We start from the raw sequence: 18,877 nt of genomic DNA, 5'->3' as shown, positions 1-18,877 counted from the left end.
ACACACAATTTGACTCAAAAGTCTGTTAGTTTCCTTATTGGAAAAACTTAACCAATCAATTCATATTACTTAGAAGGCAAAACAGATCTAGCAGAAACTGATTTCATGCATCTGATATCAGAGATGGATTGAGCACTAAACAGTCATCCAGGTATTGACATTGTTGATAGGTTTTTGGAATAAAAAACTGAGAAGTCCTCAAACTATGTATGAATAGGAAGTATTTGGAACAAGAGTTCCTCACATTTTAGAATCATCATGTCCTTCATCTTGGCTATAGAGTTCCGTTAAAGCCAAGAATTATGCTTTTGAGACAAAAAAAAGCAAAGCAGAGGTTCTCTTGCCAAAATGTAACTAAGAACTGCCTTGGAGTTTGTTTAAATGGCAGAACTCTGGGCCTCATCAAGAGAGATTAGGATTCAAAAAGCCTCAAGCAGGACTTTGGAATCTCATATTTTCACAAGTGCTCAGATGATTCTGGACCATTGATCCATGGTCACCATTTTCCAATTTATTTATTCTGTCAAAACTAATTAATTGGAACCTCACATGTGCCAAACACTGTGTCCAGGAGACAGAGATAAATAATTACACTGTTTCTGTAATTCAAGAAGTTCAGAATTGAGTGGGCTTAAAAGTTCTTAGAGGGCAATTTACTTGTTGCAACCTCTTATTGTATTCGTCCATTCTTACATTGTTACAAAGAAATACCCAAGACTGTACCTTAGATGGGAAGGAGGTTTAATTGACTTACAGTTCTGAATGACTGGGGAGGACTGAGTAAACTTACAATCATGGTGGAAAGTAAAGGAGAAGCAAAGGCACATCTTGCATGGTGGCAAGCAAGAGAGAATGAGTGCAAGAAGAACTACCATATTTATAAAACCATCAGATCTCCTAAGAATTCACTCACTATCATGAACAGCATGGAGGAAATCCCCCTATAATCCAATCAATTTTCTACTTTGACATGTGGTGATTACAATTCAAGATGAGATTTGGGAGGGAACACAGAACCAAACCATATCACTTATCCTATATCAGATAATATTAATACCATAACAAACTAAACTGAGGGCAGACATGTCTCAATTGTGCCCACAAGGCTTTAATTTATGGAGATTACTGAGTGGTGACATGAAGAAGCTCATGCCATGGAAAGAACGTTTTTATCACTTGCATTCCCCAGAGAAGGGCCATGTCACATTACACAGGTGCATATGGGGAGTGTGAGTATTGGTCAGAAGGCAGAACGTGGGGAGGGGAGAATCTAAGCCAAAGCTTTTCTTTACGGGGTTTCCAAAGGAAAGGAAATGCAGAGCAGAGTAAGCAGTTTTGGACTAGTATTAATAATTCTAGAGGGCTTTGGGCTATAGGGGTAGTCTTTAGATACCTGGTACTTGGCTATCTTTGTCATTGTAATGTTGCTATAACAGAATACCTGCAGTTGGGTAATTTATAAACAAAAGAGATCTATTTGGCTCATGATTCTGGTGGCTAGAAATTTCAAGGTTGGGCAGCTGCATGTCATGAGAGCCTCATGCTGCTTCAATTCACAGTGGACAGTGGAAGCAGGGACGGTATGTGCAGAGATGACGTGGGAGGAGAAGAAGTTAGACCTTTTTTCACAACCTGCTGTCATGGGAACTAACCTATTAGCAAGAGCAAGAACTCCCTCACCTTCTTAGAAGGGCATTGATCTGTTCATGAGGGATCCACCCCACTGACCCAAACACCTCCCACCAGGCCCCACCTCTCAACACTGCCTCACTGAAACTCAAATTTTAACATGAGTTTTGGCAGGAACAAATCACACCCAAATCATAGCGTTGGTCCTGGGAAGATTTAGGGCAGAAGAAATATTGGCTTTGTATGTGAGAGTTAGATAAAGGGGATGGTTGGTTTGCATATGAGAGATGTGCATTCAGGTCACTCATTTACTATCTTTAGGTAACCCTGGAAGGGACAGTCTTTTCGTGGGTATGTAAGACCTTCAAATCCCAAAACATCAAGAATATAGAAAATTAAACATATATGTCAGATAGACAAATACAGAATCTAGGGAAATGGAGAATAACAAATACCCTAAGAAATGGTAAAAGCAATGTTATTTGGCATAAAGCAATTAAATGTGAACATTATATGACATAACCTGCAATATATGTCCACCATCTAATAAAGCATTTTTCTAAAATAAATTTGGTAGCTCAGATTTGATTACTCAATACCAAAATCCAGTTCTATCCTGCCTGGGTCTTATCTCACCTCTTTGAATTCTTTTCCAAGTGGAAAACTAAACTTCTTGCGTAGAATGGAGAATTGAGACCACTGGTTTACCACCCACTGGAAAAAATTAGTGCCTAAATCCTATAAAACAAATTTTGGCTAACCAAGACAGAATGTGATAATCCAGGTAGTTCATGACATGTGTAAACTATTTGTGTCAGTAGGCTTAAGGCCTTATCTTGGTACCATAGAAAGCATATTGTTCTCCATTTTGGGACTATGGAATCCATGGCACTGATTGTTTTAAGTGATCTTTTAAGGTCACACTGAAAGTTAGTTGCAAAGCAGGGTGTATTTCTATTCCTGTGTACTTTCCATTAAGAATTTGCAATGAAATGTCCTTTATGTTTTCTCTTGACCAAGTTTCCTGGGGGAGGTGGGAATGACTAAGATATATGTCTATGTAAGAATGAATATTGATGATATATTATGTAAGGCTCACTGAAAGTTGTGAATTCACCAGATGCTTGGAAAGTCAGCAGCTTCTCTATTATGCATTTCCTTGGCTTAAGTTTGGAGGTTTTCCAAAAAAAACAATTGCAGAAGCAAGAGGGAGGACCTGGTATGAGGAAGTGTGTGTGTGTGTGTGTGCACGCACGTGTGCATGTGCATGCATATGCATGTGTTTGTGTGTGTGTATACTTGAACTTGTTTAAATGAGAAATGTGTGAGCAACTTTCAAACCTTCCTTAAACTGAATGATGAGCTTGAATTTTACAGGAAATCAAATTAGAAGCTGGAAAAAACCTGGATTCTTACTTCTAAGCAAGCTGCCCTCTAGGCAGTCATTTACACGGGAACCAGGTCCTTCCTTACTAAGTTTGCTTAGCAACACATTTTCTTGATGATGGTTCTCAAAGCAGAGGGAAGTGAATGGAGGTTTGATTAACCACAGGCCATAATGGCTATATCAGTTTCTTTTGTAAGTGAAAGATTGTCTTTGCATATTCATAAGGGGGGTGTCTAAGCAGCACCGCTGGAGCTGTCAAGGCCTCTAAGCTGTGTTGGATTAGTAAGTGTATGGGAGGCCTCCCAATGGGTGGCCCTGGGGACATTTTTTCACAATCAAGGAATTCAGATTGTACACAATTTACTCACTGTAAAAGTTGTTAGGCATAGAAGGAGGTTATAGAATTTATTTTTCCCATAGATCTTTAAGGACAGGGCAGAAACTCACTGAATAGATTGCATTCAGTACAATCCTAAAGCCTTTGAAATTAACTATTATTAGGATGGAAGAGCTAAAGGAAACATAGAAACTGAGAAGCATGAAAGTCAATCCAATTATCTCAGTAGCTGAGGGTGGGGGTTAGTATATAAGTTGAATATTGTGTGGGATTAAGGATACATTTTGTATTTTAGGATAATACAGATTTCCATAATAACATACTACTGTAATGAGCTTGGCCATTACAGACCTACCCTGTTAAATATATTAATACCAGAGTCATCTGAATTAGGAAAATAAATATCAGGTTTATGTTACAGATTGAGTATCCCTTATCTGAAATGGTTGGGACCAGAAATCATTTTCAGATTTTTTGGAATATTTACATATATAATGAGATATTTTGGGATGGGACCCAAGTCTAAAAATGAAAATTCATTTGTTTCACATGTACCTTATACACATAGCCTAAAGGGAATTTTATACAATATTTTAAATAATTGTGTGCATGAAACAAAGTTTTGACTGTTACTTGTCACATGAAGTCAAGTGTGGAATTCTCCACTTGTGACATCTTATTGGCCTCAAAAAATTTCAGATTTTGTATGCTCAACCTGTATTTATACCAAAGTCAACCAGTTGTTACTTAAATTTATACCAACTCAACCAGTTGTTGAGATAAAGTTTTATTTCATTTTTATCATTTTTTTTAGAATTATTTTTAAATGCATTATCTCATTTTATCCTCCAAACAGGTTTAACTAAATGATACTGATCCAGGATAGATTATTTATATCCTGTTTTAGAATTATTGACAAGGCTAAGATTAGAATCTGATGCTCTTCCCACTAACTTTCACATGGTTTCCTTCCAAACACTTCTAATCTTGGCATTGTCTAATTCTCCAGCTTTGCAAAAGCACTATTATGTCAAAGACTATTGCATTCTAGAGACTTGGCCCCAGAGAGCCCATCATAGCTACCTGTCTAAGAGTAAATCAGAAATGGATTTCAATGCTGCAAGTTCTACTCTAGCTTACATTTCACAAAATCTAAGAGCAAGGAAGACATTCACAAACAGTTTGCAAGAGATGAAATGTGAAGAAAGGATTTAGACCTTACATCAGCTTTAAAACAATTCCTGGCCTGGCTCGGTGGCTCACGCCTGTAATCCCAACACTTTGGGAGGCCGAGGTGGGTGGATTGCCTGAACTCAGGAGTTTGAGAGCAGCCTGGGCAACACGGGGAAACCCGTCTCTACTAAAATACAAAAATTTAACCAGGCGTGGTGGTGTGCACCTGTAATCCCAGCTATTAGGGAGATTGAGGCAGGAGAATTGCTTGAACCCAAAAGGCGGAGGTTGCAGTGAGCCGAGGTTGTGCCACTGCACTCCAGCCTGGGTGACAGAGCAAGATGCCATCTCAGAAAAACAAACAAACAAACAAAACAAAAAACAACAACAAAAAACAATTCCTATTCAGAATGGAGACTTAATTTAGTGAATACACATGCTGAGTTAAAGGTTTTTCAGAGTTGGTTTTGCCTGTGAGCTCCTAAAGACCATTTTTTGATCCTGAAATTCAGCTTACAGGAACCTTTAAACAAATTTATGCTACATTATTCTCATTATTCAATTATGACAGTCTTTCCCCCAGCATTTTAATTAGCACTCATTTACTGAGAATTAAACTGTCATTTTAGTTGAACTCAAAGGAGTACCCCAGGGACATGCATTCCACAAGATAATAAAAGCACCACATAATTCTGATGCTTCAGCAATTTAGACTGAAGCCACGACAGGGCTTCTGTCAGCCATTTCGGATGGAACTTAATCATTACTCTTTAAGCAGGGGAACACCATCATTCTATATCTGAAAATTTGATACCTAATCATGTTGGATCAGGAAAATCTGCTCTTTGATTCCTATTGATGCTATTAAACAGAAGAGTCAGAAGAAAAGCTCAGCATGCGAGTGTCAGACATTTGGCTTCCAGCCCTGCTTTTGCCACGTGACTGTTGCTTTCTTGGTGGTATGGGCCCTGTTTTTCTACAGGTGCAATGAGTACTGTAATGTGTGGTCATCACAGTGGGCTATGATTGTGGCTTCCACTGCGTTCTAGGCCTGCCCTTACTCCTCGGTCCATTGCTTTTTCTTAGCATCTGTAATATAAAATATTTTACGTTTGAGTATAGCAAGAAACTCTACAAGACTATGAGATAGAGAGGGACTGTGGAATTTCTCATTGTTATGTCTGAAAAAATTGCCAATTCCTTCCATTTCTGGGGTTCAAGATAGAACCAGTGGTTTTTCAGCCCACTTGAGATATGCGAAACCTTGGTTCATCTCTGCAGACTTTCATGGTTTCTGTTCTGTCAGCCAAGGGATTGGCCTGTTTTGAAAAGCTAGATGTCCATAGCTGATTAAAACAAGCATAAAATCACAGGACCTCATGATTATAGAAGAGCCACGATCTGAGCAATCCAGTAGTGTCTACTGTCTCACTGTCCCTATTTTATTTTGAGACAGAGTCTCATTCTGTCCTCCAGGCTGAATTGCAGTGGCATGATCTCAGCTCACTGTACCTTTGCCTACCAGGTTCAAGCTATCCTACTGCCTCAGCCTCCCAAGTAGCTGGGACCATGCCCAGCCAATTTTTGTATTTTTAGTAGAGATGGGATTTCACCATGTTGACCAGGCTAGTCTCAAACTCCTGACCTGAAGTGGTCTGCTTGCCTAGGCCTCCCAAAGTGCTGGAATTACAGGCATGAACCTCCATACCCGGCCACTCTCCCCATTTTCAATTGAGAAGACTGAGAGTCAGAGGAATTAGATGACTTTCCCAAGGGCCAAACAACTAAATCTGTGGGAAATGCAAACTAGAATCCAAGTACCCTGTTTCTATATATATATATATATATATTTTTTTTTTAATCTACCTGTGAAACAGTATATTTTTAGTAGGAAGAGAAGGCACTCTGGAATCCAAATGTCTGGATATGAATTCCAGTTTCACCACTTCCTACTGAGCAACTGCAGGAAAATGTCTTAAATTTTATGAGGGTACTGCTTTCAAAGAGTGTCTAACACAAAGTAAGAGCTCAAAAATATTGTTTACTGTTATTACTGTACACCAGTTTCCCATGTGTCCTTACAAACACAGCAGAGTAGTAAGTAGGCATTTGTGTCTGCTTGCCAACCCATTCTGCCATGTCGAGTACCATGTCTTTGTGCTTTGTGTCTAAACCTTACAAAACTGTACAAGGGAAGTGGTATTAGTCCGTTTGTAAAATGAAGAAAAAAATGTAGAGAAATAATTCTCCCAAGGTTCCACAGCCAACAAATCAGGATCAGAAACCAATCTCTTCTGATGGTGAAGTCTGGACAGCTTCCATATATGCCATGTTAATATCATTTGTAGTTCCACTTCTAGACCTTTTAGATGTTGGCCATTCTCATGGAGTTTTATTTTTGATGTGGGGAGAGTGGTGTACATCCTCTCAAAATGTGTTTTGAAAGTACATTCTATTATTATCTGCTGAGATGGCTTAACCTCTAAACCTTCTCACCTTTTGCAATAAAGAGTAATCTTTTTTTTTTTTTTTTTTTCTCAGATTTCCTGAAAGGCAGTTAGGTGAAGAAAAAAAGTTTAGAAGTCCAATGAGAAGGAAGAGTGGTTTTCTAACATAAGTGAGAAGATCTGTTAATTTTTTTTTTCTTGAAGCTGTATTTGGCTTTAACAGATAGGAGAAAAGAAAAGCTTCTTTGAAAAGTAAGCAAGAACAACTTGATAGAGGAAAAAGTTAGAAAATTTATTTTTTTCCTCTCACAAAGTTCTCCAGTAGCATTTGCTCTGCTCTGATTGATGGTCTGCCTTATTGATGTTCCCTGCAGAGAAATATGCTGAAGTCTGTATCTCTTACAAGAGTTTCAGTTAAACCCTCGTTTCCTTTTAGTTCAAGTGAGTTCTCTTACTCTTGTGTGTGATTTTGAATTTTCTTGGCAAAGCTAAAGGGGGAAAAAAAAATCCATCCTGAACAGATGAGCATCTATTCTGTTCCTATCGATCGGAAAGGAGATTCTGCTGCATGCTTTCCTCAGGATTAGAGTTCTGATGTGTCCCTTGCAAGTGTGAAGCTGCAGGAAGCAGCAATAATTGTCTATCAGAAACCAACTGGAAGCAGGCATTGGAGAGTAATTCTCTTCGGCATGGTTAAAAGAACAATCGACCCATTAGCCAATAAACATTTACTTGTTCTAGGTGCTAGAGAACAAGATGAGTGAATGAAGTGGCATCTTTGCTTTTATGATTTTTCCCCTTAGTGAAAGGAAAAGCAGTAAACACGTAACAAAAATCAAAGATCAGGTAGTAAAGTACTCCGTTTACCACCTATTGTGTAATAAGTTGTAGTTCACGAAATGCTTTACTGTGCATTATTTCATTTAATCTTCACAGGGCCCCTCTGTGGTTTCCTTGGTAGGCACTAGGCTCGGGGGTGGGACCACGTTGCTTTGGCTGTCTCCCTCTTTTTGGGTCCATTCATCCTGGGTTGGGTGAATCACTCCTTGCCTTGAATCACCATTTCTTCCCTTTATGAAGATGAGTCCCCTCCTGTATCTGACCTCGGGGGTATCCTCTCGGCTCTGTCTCCACTCTCTCCCTGGGTGAGCTCATCCAGCCCAGTGATGTACATGCCATCACTGTGATGACGCCTCAGCATTCATATCTTCACCCCTGCCCTCTCATCTGAACTCTGGATTCATGAACTTAACTACGTAAGTAATGATAGATGATGCCTTTAATTAGATGCCTCATAAGAATCCCAGTATTTAGATGTCTAAAATGGAACTCTTGATTTTCGCCTGCTCCTAAACTCTTTCTCATTGCACCCAAACTTCATCCTTCCTGGTATTACTCCTATGCAAAAGGGACATCTTCACACACCTGTGGACTCAGGCCAGAAACTTGGGAGTTGCTTATAATTTCTGCCCTTCCTTCATTCACATTATTCAGTCTGTGAGCGCATCCTGTTGATTCTACATCTAAAATGCACCTGAAATTGTTTTCTTCTCCTCATCTCCTCTTGCCACCATCCCAACCCAAGTCAGCGTATCTACTGCCCATATTATTGCAGTGGCTGTCTCGCTGATCTCCCTGCTGCAATCCCACACCAACAAACCATTCATTAGAATAGCTAGAGTGATCTTTAAAACACAAAACAAAGCCAGTTCCTGTCTTTTCCCTGCTTAAACCTTTTAACGACTTTTGATTCTACATAGAAAACATCTCTGCCTTAAACACCACATAGGATCTGGCTTCTACCCACCTGTTTATCTCTCCAACATCATCCCCTGTTCCGTGCCCCTTGTCACTGTTACCCAGCCCTCCTTGGCTTTGTGACAGTTTCTACGACACTCCATGCTCTTCCCCACCCCGGGAGCTTTGCACCTGTTGTTTTCTTTCCCTGTCTGGCTCTGAGCCTGGTTGCTCCTCATTTTTCATGCTTCAGTTTAAATTTAACCTTCCCAGAGAGGACACTCCTGCCGCTTATTTCTTCTCTATCACACATATGCTTGATTTTCTTCTTAGAGCTTATTTTTACCTAAAATGACTTAAACCTGGAAGTGGGGGTAGTCCCTGTAGGTTAAGGCTTGTTTCCCAAATATCTCTGCTCTGAGGTTAGATACTAAGCCATTTGCTTGCTTGTTTGTATCTATAGCTTCCGTAATAGCACCTCCTAGAATCCAGTCTTACCTCGATTTGGAACAAGGCTAGTTATGTATCCAAACTGCATAGAGGCAAGCTTTCTGTTTGCCAATCAAAATTCTTTGCACCTGGCTGGGCGCGGGAGCTCACATCTGTAATCTCAGCACTTTGCGAGGCCAAAGGTGGATCGCCTGAGGTCAGGAGTTCGAGACCAGCCTGACCAACATGGTGAAACCCCATCCCTAGTGAAAATACAAAACTCAGCTGGGCATGGTGGTGGACACCTGTAATCCCAGCTACTAGGGAGGCTGAGGCGGGAGAATCACTTGAGCCCACGAGGCGGAGGCTGCAGTGAGCCGAGATCGTGCTCCTGCACTCCAGCCTGGGCGACAGAGCGAAACTCTTTCTAAAAAGTAAAACACCAAACTTTACACTTTACTTTGGGATCAGTGACAGTGAGGGTTGAGAGTGGGTGGGTTTCAGGTTAAGTGACAAATAGAATGTCTGCTTGCTGCCTATGACAGATATTTTTTGCCTAAGTAAATTTCAAAGCTATCTGTCAGTGATTTTGGTTTAGCTACTATTTGTGTCTGTCTTGTTGCTCTTTAATACAATGGAAAGAAAACTCTGCTCATCCTCATGTAGACACGATAGAAGGACTAAAGAAGTATTTGAGCCTGAAAGGCACATTTGGTATTGCTCAGAGCAATTCATTCTGGTTTTATTCCAACATGATTTTAAACCCACCAGAGGCAGCTTCTCAGGACAGACATTTTATATTTCTACTTGCTTTCTTTTCTTGCTTACAATATTGTCATCCTTGTTAGATGCCCACTTTAGAATAACCTTTGCTGGAGAGAAAATGAATAAGACAAAGGAAGAAAGATATGACACCAAAAGAGGCTCGTTGGGTCGGAGTGCAGGAGAGGCCTGTATGAACAATCTCTGCCCCTGCCTGTTTTAATTATCTTCCAGCTTAGTTCAAGGCTAGCTTCCTGCGGCTGTCATGAGCTGTGACTTCAGCTCGTGGTATTTGAGTATACTGAAATTTAACATCACCAACCTGGTAATCATGCTCAGTACCCCACACTAATTAAAGCCAGCCAATGGCATCCATATGAGCCCTATGTGAAGAAGATGATGCCTAAGAGGGAAAGAAAGAGTAGCAAGGACAGAATAAGGGAGAGCAAGAAATCTGAACTCGGCACAAGTCACAGAATGTCCTAATTTTGGCCAGTCTCTATTCTCCTATCCTTGTAACTCTTAGGAGACACTTCTGCTCTGGTTTTGCCTTTTTAGAGTGAGTGTACATGATGTGGCTCAGTTGGGAAGCGTCTTAAAAAATAAACTCTCAAGAAAGTCTCATTCCATAGCAAAGAAAACCGAAATCTAGACTAGGAGTCCTGTGAAAAACTTAAGATTCACACAGATTATTTTTCACACAACTGTTTAAAGTATGATTCTCAGCAATGATTAATGAGTGAATAACTAACCTGAAATGTCGATGACCAATCACCAGTGATTTTTCTCAGGGGACAGGTTTCTGCTGCCTAAGCCAAGAAGGTTGCTGCATCAACTCAACTGATAGAGACAAAGTTAGGATTAATGTCATCTCTGTTGATTCTCCCTACCTCCTCCAACCCATAAAGCAACACGACAGAGGGCACCATCCCACCAAGTTCCTTCAGCTGAGACCCCAGAAGTTGTCCCTGACCATTCTTTTTCTCCTTACATCCAATCCATCAATGATTACTCCTTTTGTATAGGAGTAATACCAGGAAGGATGAAAGTTGGGTGTAATGAGCCACCAGGCCGAGCCCAAAAATGAATGAAAAGATGAAGTTTCCTCCAACATTTGCATATACCTTGAATATAGCCAATGCTATTATTCTACTGTTTAGCTCTTTATGAGTGAGTGAAAGACTTATGTACACGTCCACCTGCTGCCATAGCAACTGCATTCATCCACTGTCCAACTCTACACCACCTTGGTCCAAGCCGATGCTCTCTCTCCTGGGCTACTGGACAGGACTCCTGACCAGCTTTCGGCTTCCACTCATGCCTCTCTACCACCCATCCTCATAGCAGCAGAACATTGTTTTTAATATAAATCACATCATGGCACTCCCCTCCTTCAAACTCTACAATTGTTTCCCATTGCAGATAGAAAAAATCCGGACCCCCTCTGGCCTGTAAGTCCTCACATGATTTGGCTTCAACTAATTTTTGGGACCTCATCTTGTCTCTCTCTCCTCTTTGCTCACAGCACTACAGACATACCAGCCTTTTTTGTGCTTCTTGGATATGCGAAGGTCATTCCCCACTTAGGACTTATGTACCAGCTGTACTCTCTAGAATGTTCTTCCCCAGACACCCTCTAGGCTGACTGACTTCTCATTTGAGACTCAGCCTCACCTGTCATCTTCTCCAAGAGACTTCTTGCCTCTGCTCCCTTGCACAGACACTGTCACCCACAGTCATTATCACATTATTCTGCTTTATTTTCTTTGTGACAATTATCATCTTCTGAAATTATTTTATTGTTTCTTATTTTTGACTCCACCTTCTTGAATGTAAGGTGCACATGACTAAGAGACTGGCTTCTTATGTATTTTTTATCCTTAATGTCAGGAATGATGCTAGGTGCATAGGAGGGGTTCAATAGATAGTTGGTGAATGAATTAATGAATGAAAAGATGAAGCTCCTCACCATTTGCCTCAACACCACAGCAACTATCACTTTATATGTGCAGGCACATTACCCCAATTAATCGTTGCAACAACTAATGATAAAAACATTACCATTGCCAATTTACAGATTAGAAACCAAGCCCCAGAAAGAAAATGAAACTTCCCCAAGGTCCCAGGGACTCAAGGATAAAACCAGTTTGACCCCACAGGCCCAGTTTTCACAATATCAAACTCTGGTTACATTTTATGGATAATATAGCTTATAGGGAATAGGTATAAATTCATTTACTAATCTTTAGCTAGCTATTTACCAAGTACAGTTATGTGCTAGGCACTATCTTAGGTATTGTGAATATTGCAGTGAACAAGACAGAATTCTTGTGGCACTCTAATAATTATTTGACTAATGCTTATAAAAATTATTCTGATTATATTAGCCTGCTAGAGTTGCCACAACGAAGTACCACAGATGGATGGCATAAACAACAGAAATTAAGTTTTTCACAGTTCTGGGGGCTGGAAGTCCATGATCAAGGTGCTGGCAGGGTTGGATTCCCATACGACATCTCTCCTTGGCTTGCAGATGACTGTTGTCTTACTGTGTTTTCACACGCTTGTCTTTCTATGCACATACATCTTTATTGTCATTTCCCTTCTTATAAGGACCACCAGTTTTATCAGATTAGAACCATACCATTATGACTTCATTTAAGCTTGATTCCCTTTTTAAAAGGCCCTGTCTCCAAAGATAATCACATTGAGGATAAGACTTCAACATATGAACTCCTGGAGCTAGGGGGACACCATTCAGTCTGAGCACCTGAAAATATAAATATTTTATTTAAAGGCTAAATAAAAGTTGAATTTCCAAGTGGATTAATAGTATCATGGTAAAAGTTTTAGCTAGACCAGATTCATTTATATTAGTATATGATGTCTATTATTGCAAAGTCCAAAATCATATTTTATAAACAGGTGCAAAATCAATTATTCCTGAGAAAGACCTGAAAAAATCTTGTTTTAAACAAGAAAGGCACAGGCACATAAAGAGTTCACGTAGCATGCAATGGCTAGAAAGGAGTAAGTTTATCTTTCTTTTTTGAAACAGGATCTCTCCGTTGCCAAAGCTAGAGTGCAGTGGCTTGGTCATAGCTCACTGTAGCCTTGAACTCCTGGGCTCAAGTGATCTTCCCACTTTAGCATCTCAAGTAGTTGGAACTACAGGTGTGCACCGCCATGTCCTAATTTTTTTTGTTTCCAATTTTTGTAGAGATGGAGTCTCGCTATGTTGCCTAGGTTGGTATCGAACCTAATGTTCAACCAGGAGTTCTTAATCCTTGGAACTCCTGGCCTCAAGCAGTCCTCCACTCTGGCCTCTTAAAGTGCTGAGATTACAAACATGAACCACCAGGCCGAGCCCAAAAATGAATGAAAAGATGAAGTTTCCTCCAACATTTGCATATACCTTGAATATAGCCAATGCTATTATTCTACTGTTTAGCTCTTTATGAGTGAGTGAAAGACTTATGTACACGTCAAATTTTCATATCACGACTTCTACTAAAAAAAGTTTATAAGGAAGGTTCTGGATAGACGGTGACTGAAGGTATGTGGTACCTTCCAGATGGATTTAAATGGAAAGTGGAATAAACTTCCACAACAGATTATGTAGAACCGAGTGACCTAAAGATTGGCTAAAGCCTTACTGTATTTTCTACTCTTTACCTGGAATGCCAGCATGGATTTTTAACATTGATGGAGGAAGACAATGGCCTAATTAATTTTAAATAGTACATTAAATAGAGTATCTTCATATTGGGGCATGAAAAAATTATTCTTTGGCCCTTTTCCAGTATTAAAACTGTTCTTAATTTTATTTTCTTTAGTGCTTAAACTGATTAAAACTATAAAAGCTCTAAAGGTCAGGGAGATCATGTTACTTCCTTTTATCTGTGCACAACATTTAGCATAGAGAGGCCTGAACAGGGCCTCAACAAATGTCAGAGTTTTAAGAAAGATTTTGGAAAGCCTAGTTAACCTGACAACAATTTGTAAAACTGTGCATTTATTAGAGAAGCAGCATAGGCAGTGGAAACAAGGTGGATAGAAATTGAGCTGGCTTCTGGTCCGTATGCTGCCCCTCACTAGCTGTGAGACTTAAGTACAAGCAACCCTTCCCCCCCCATCAAAAAGAAAGCTCCAGGTCTCTATTTCCTCATACGTAAAATGAGATAGTAGGGCTAGCTCCAAGCTCTCTCTGTCTTATGGTGATGGTGATGATTACCCTTTGGCTATCAAATAGGGTTGCCAGATTTTGCAAATAAAAATAAAGATGTCCTGTATTTTATGTCAACCCCAATATAAGAGGTTGCACTGAGAGGCTCCTGGGGAACACAGAGTCATCATCAGTTAACTAGAGTGTACATAATTTACTTATATTTAATAGACTTGATTGCTTATGTTAATTTTGGGAACTTGCAGCATTTCTGATCAGTTTTAGATTGGTGGAAAATGCTCTCTTCCTAATTGTTATAGCCTGGGACACAGAACTTGGAGAGAATGAGGTGACTAAACAGAACAGAAACAACTGCAACCAGATGATTCCCTGGCCCTGCGATGGGTTCCTGCTAGGGCAGGAACCTGCTGGTCACACTCCCTTCACAAGGTTCTGCTGGAGTTGACAAGGCAGCTGAATTTTTGCTATGCCCCTCCTTTTCATGCTCAACCTTGTATTATGATTCTGGAAGAATTTATTTACATTAACAACCAATGTGGTTTTATTGAAGGTAATACATCCATCAGGTTCCCCTGGCTCTTAACCAAACTCAACCCCAGCCAGGCCACCTTCTCACAGGACTGGAGAGAGGGAAGTTGGTGCTCAGGTGTTCCTGGGACAGGGAAAACCATCTCTTTGAAAATCTTGAGAAATATTCTACATGGCAAGAAATCTTTATAGAAACCAGCAATTTATTTGTTCCCTATACCAGGACAGTGCTGCCTTCCAGCATTTTCAGAACTGACTTCTCATGGTTCAGGTCAGACATGCTAAGTAAATTAGCAGGCCAAATTGTCCAACACAGTAGCAAAGAAAATGTGAGAAGAGCATAGCAAAATGAGGCATATGGGTTCTGGGTTTTGGGGTCATAAATACAGGTTAGGAGCTTCATACCAATTGCTTCTATCCCTTGACACATTTCCATTTTAAGGTTAAGTAGGTTTAATTACACTGCTCCTTTTCCCATCCTTGCTTCTTTTTGACATTACATAAGATATTTTAGGAACAGAGAAAGGTTAATGGGCCTATGATGGGGCCTAGAATTAACTTTCTTAATTAAGCCTCCAGAAGACATCTTTTCATTTCTTTTAATGACCTGTCTTGGTTAAAAAGGACCCAAAGCTCCTGCAGTTCTGTGTGGGTCCTGCTTGTGTAAGACCCATACATTCCATCACATAAGATCTTTGTCTTGGATGATGTCTTCAATTCAGGCAACCACTGTCACCAACATTGGAGCAGAAGTTGACAAGAAATGGGAGGAAAATGTGGCCAGGGTTGCGACTTCTGAAAATTCACCTTTGTGGGCTTGGAAATTTCTAGTCCAGGTATCAGCTTATGTTTATAGGGTAGGTAGTTGAGCATGTTTTGCTTTAGATTATGTTCATCAAATATTTGTAAGTTACATTACCATTTCACCATACCAGATAGTCAATGAACTGCAATGAAAAGTCCTGCCAGTAATCTTCCCTCAAACTCATCTTCCTTCTCCTAATTTCCACCTAATTTCTTATTTGTTCGGAATTTTTAAAACATGTTTCTCTAAGGTAGGTGTTAGCTAAACATTCAGTCCTCCCCTGTTTTCAAATTAAATATCTCTGAGGAGCAGTCATCATTTATGAGGTTTTCAACATGATCAGAATTCTTTGATATTTAAGGATATTTCCTTATTTCTATTTCTTTTGGTTTAGTTTATTAGTATCTCACTTACATTTCCTGATATTATTAAAGCATAATATGTACTATTAATGTTCTTGCTCTTCCGAGATGATAATTCTAGCAGGATCTCTTGGTCAGTAATACATATTCTAGTTATATATATATATATATATATATATATATATATATATATATATATGTGTGTGTGTGTGTGTGTGTGTGTGTGTGTTGGGAAATTCTGATTTAAAGGGATGGAGTAGGATAATAAAATCTAATCTATATTTCTCAAAGTTCTCCAGAGGACACTGCTATGCACTTGTTTCTTAAAATTACCATATGTGTGTCTGGAAATGCAATCTGCTTTAGAACTCCACGCACAGCAAGTAGATGGTTTTAGTTCCCACTTCTCCAAGTTGTCTGTTCCACCTGATCCCAGAACTGACTGCAAAGGGGCATCGTTGCTAAAACAGCTTTTTCTGACATTGACCTCAACACTGAGAATGAAATAGAGAGCTGTTATTATCTGAACTATGCAAATGTGAGAGTAAGTGAGTGTGAAGTTCATTGAAAAGGCTCGTTAGGGACAAATAAGATCCTGAGTCTGGTGTTTCCATGGATTCTCTCTCCCAGGTAATGGAGCAGTGACAGTTTGTTTCTTGTGCTGTGTAGACACCTCAGTTTGTTAATGGACACCCTGTGTTTCATTACAAAGAGAGTTTATGGAGTCTGCGTGTCTAACAGAATACCACAAAATGACACATTTTTTCAAACTGTGCCTTGTCTTTCTTCGACCCTAATTTAAATATTATAGATTGTGGATGTCTGTCACCACTAGGCCTTTTACTCATATTACATACCCTGAGTTTAATTCTTCTATCAGCATTAATTAAGCATCCATGTTAATAGAGTAGAGAATAAATGAGTTTTAGTCTATCTTTTCCTTTCCTGTTCAGGACAGGGCTGGAATAAGCAGGTAGATCTGTAATAGCTGGTGGCAAGGGACAGGAGGCGGCAGGGGAAAGGGAGAAGGAGACATGGGGGTGTGCAGGTCTAGTCGCAAGTGTTCGGGGCATAATATCGAAAGGGTAAGGCGATCAACAGCAGTCAGCATGATGGAGTCTGCAGTAATTAGGCATGTCGTAATAATGAGAAACCAAAAAGGAGACAACTCACAAAGTTTTTGCGTGCCTTTGTTTTCCTCATCTGTAAAATGTGGATAATTCAATACCTAGTAAAGCAATATGTGGTGGTGATTAAACTTGTAAATACATGTACAGCACCCAGAATGGTACCTGGCACATAGTAAGGTTGTATTAATGTGAAATCATGTTGTTATTATTACTATTTTCATCAACAGAAATTGGAGTATAAGGTGGGTTGTGGGCCTGAAGAACAGGGAAGGGGAATATGAGTTAGGAGGTAGGGTGCAAGTGTAGCTTGACCTCTGAGAAAGAATGCCAGGCTGGGGCTCTGGAATTCTCTCCTGATCAAGGCCCCAATCATTTGTGGAGACCCTTTGAGCTGAGTTTGAATCAGAGGATTCAATGAACCTCCCTGTGGGGATATGGAGGAGCAGAGGCCAAGACTCATTTTTTAGATCTGTTCTTTCCACCTGATCGGCGTCTTGTCTTTTCCCCTTCTTGACAACAACATTGGGCCCCAAGGGAAAGAGTTCTAGGACCATCTGGCAGAGTGGCTGGTGTTCACGTGAACCATCCAAGTCCCTGGAAGATAGGCACCATGTTGTGCCTTAGGCTGTAATTCTGCTGTTCACTGGATGTCACAGGTTATCTAATGTTTAATATAGGATTTGAGATAGATTGTTTTTCTTTATGATAGTGGCAGAGCTCATGTAGGTAATTTTTACTGTTAACATCAATCCAATTCCTTAATATCCATCATTGGAGAAATTAAAAAATTAATCCTTTGAAAATAGTTCCTACATCTGTGGTGGTTGTGTATTTTTCACAGTTCCCAGGGACAATGTGATAACTATGTTGCACAATGACTATATTCATTTAGTTATTTAATTCATCAATATTTATTGGGTGTCTACTATATGTTAGCAATGGTATTTGGTACTCAAGATACAAAGAAAAGGTATGACATGGTTCCTGGCCCAAAATTCTTTTAGACGAGTGCAAAGATGGACACATTTACAAAACTTCAGTTCACTTGCTTATAGAGCAAGTATGAAGTGCTGTCAGGCTCTGAGGATGGTCAACTCTACCTTAGTGGTAGAGAGTCATGGTCAAGAAGAGCTTCACATAAAAAGCATTACATTATCTTAGAAGACGAGGTTTATGTGGAAGAGAAAGAAAAAGGAGAATTCCCAGTAGAGAGGCTGCCTGCACAAAGGGAAAGGCATGGAGTGTATGTTGGGAGGTTGGAATAAAAATAGGAAAGTGGAAGAAATGGGATTGGGCAGGTAGCAAAAAAACAACATGACCAAAGACCTTGCGTAACATACTCGAAAGTGTTGACTTTATCAGGTATCATTGGAGGACTTTAATATGGTTAGATTTGCCTTTGAGAATATTCTGACAACAGTTTGGAGATGCACTAGATGAGAGGAAGACATGACACAGGGAGGCCTGTCATCAAGTTGTAAGACTATTTTAATATCTACTTTATAGGTGATAAGGATGTGATCTAAAGTAGGGCAGTGGGCACAAAAGGGAGAACTCGGATTGGAAAATAATTTAGGAGGTAAAATCAAAAGGCTTTGGTGGCCAACTGAATGTCTAGAAATGAAGGAGAGATTTTTTGTTTTTGAAACAGAGTCTCACTCTGCCACCCAGGCAAGTGCAGTGGTGCCATTTTGGCTCACTGAAACCTTTGCCTCCTGGGTTCAAGCAATTCTTGTATATCAAGACTTCCAAGTAGCTGGAATTACAGGCATATACTACCACACCCACCTAATTTTTGTATTCTTAGTAGATGTTGGCAGGGCTGGTCTAGAACTCTTGACTTCATGTGATCCATCCGCCTCGGCCTCCAAAAGTGCTGGGATTACAGGAATAAGTCACTGTGCCCAGCCAAACAGACTGTTGATTGAAAGCCAGCATATATACTAGCAGCTATAACAGTCCACC

General features: G+C 39.9%; 1 long non-coding RNA gene across 1 annotated transcript in view; it reads left to right on the top strand.

Annotated features, from left to right (window-relative positions):
- LOC104650663 (uncharacterized) overlaps window positions 1-18,877 on the top strand; it is a 148,829-nt gene that overhangs the window by 113,859 nt on the left and 16,093 nt on the right. Inside the window, exon 3 of the long non-coding RNA XR_012518048.1 lies at window positions 1-18,877. This exon is cut by the window's left edge and continues 14,501 nt beyond it; it is cut by the window's right edge and continues 16,093 nt beyond it. This is a non-coding gene — a long non-coding RNA (uncharacterized LOC104650663).

Source organism: Saimiri boliviensis, chromosome 6, assembly GCF_048565385.1.
Source record: "Saimiri boliviensis isolate mSaiBol1 chromosome 6, mSaiBol1.pri, whole genome shotgun sequence".
In the NCBI taxonomy this organism is placed as follows: Eukaryota; Metazoa; Chordata; class Mammalia; order Primates; family Cebidae; genus Saimiri; species Saimiri boliviensis.
Note: the sequence above shows the minus strand (reverse complement) of the source record. Positions and strands in the feature narration are given on the sequence as shown.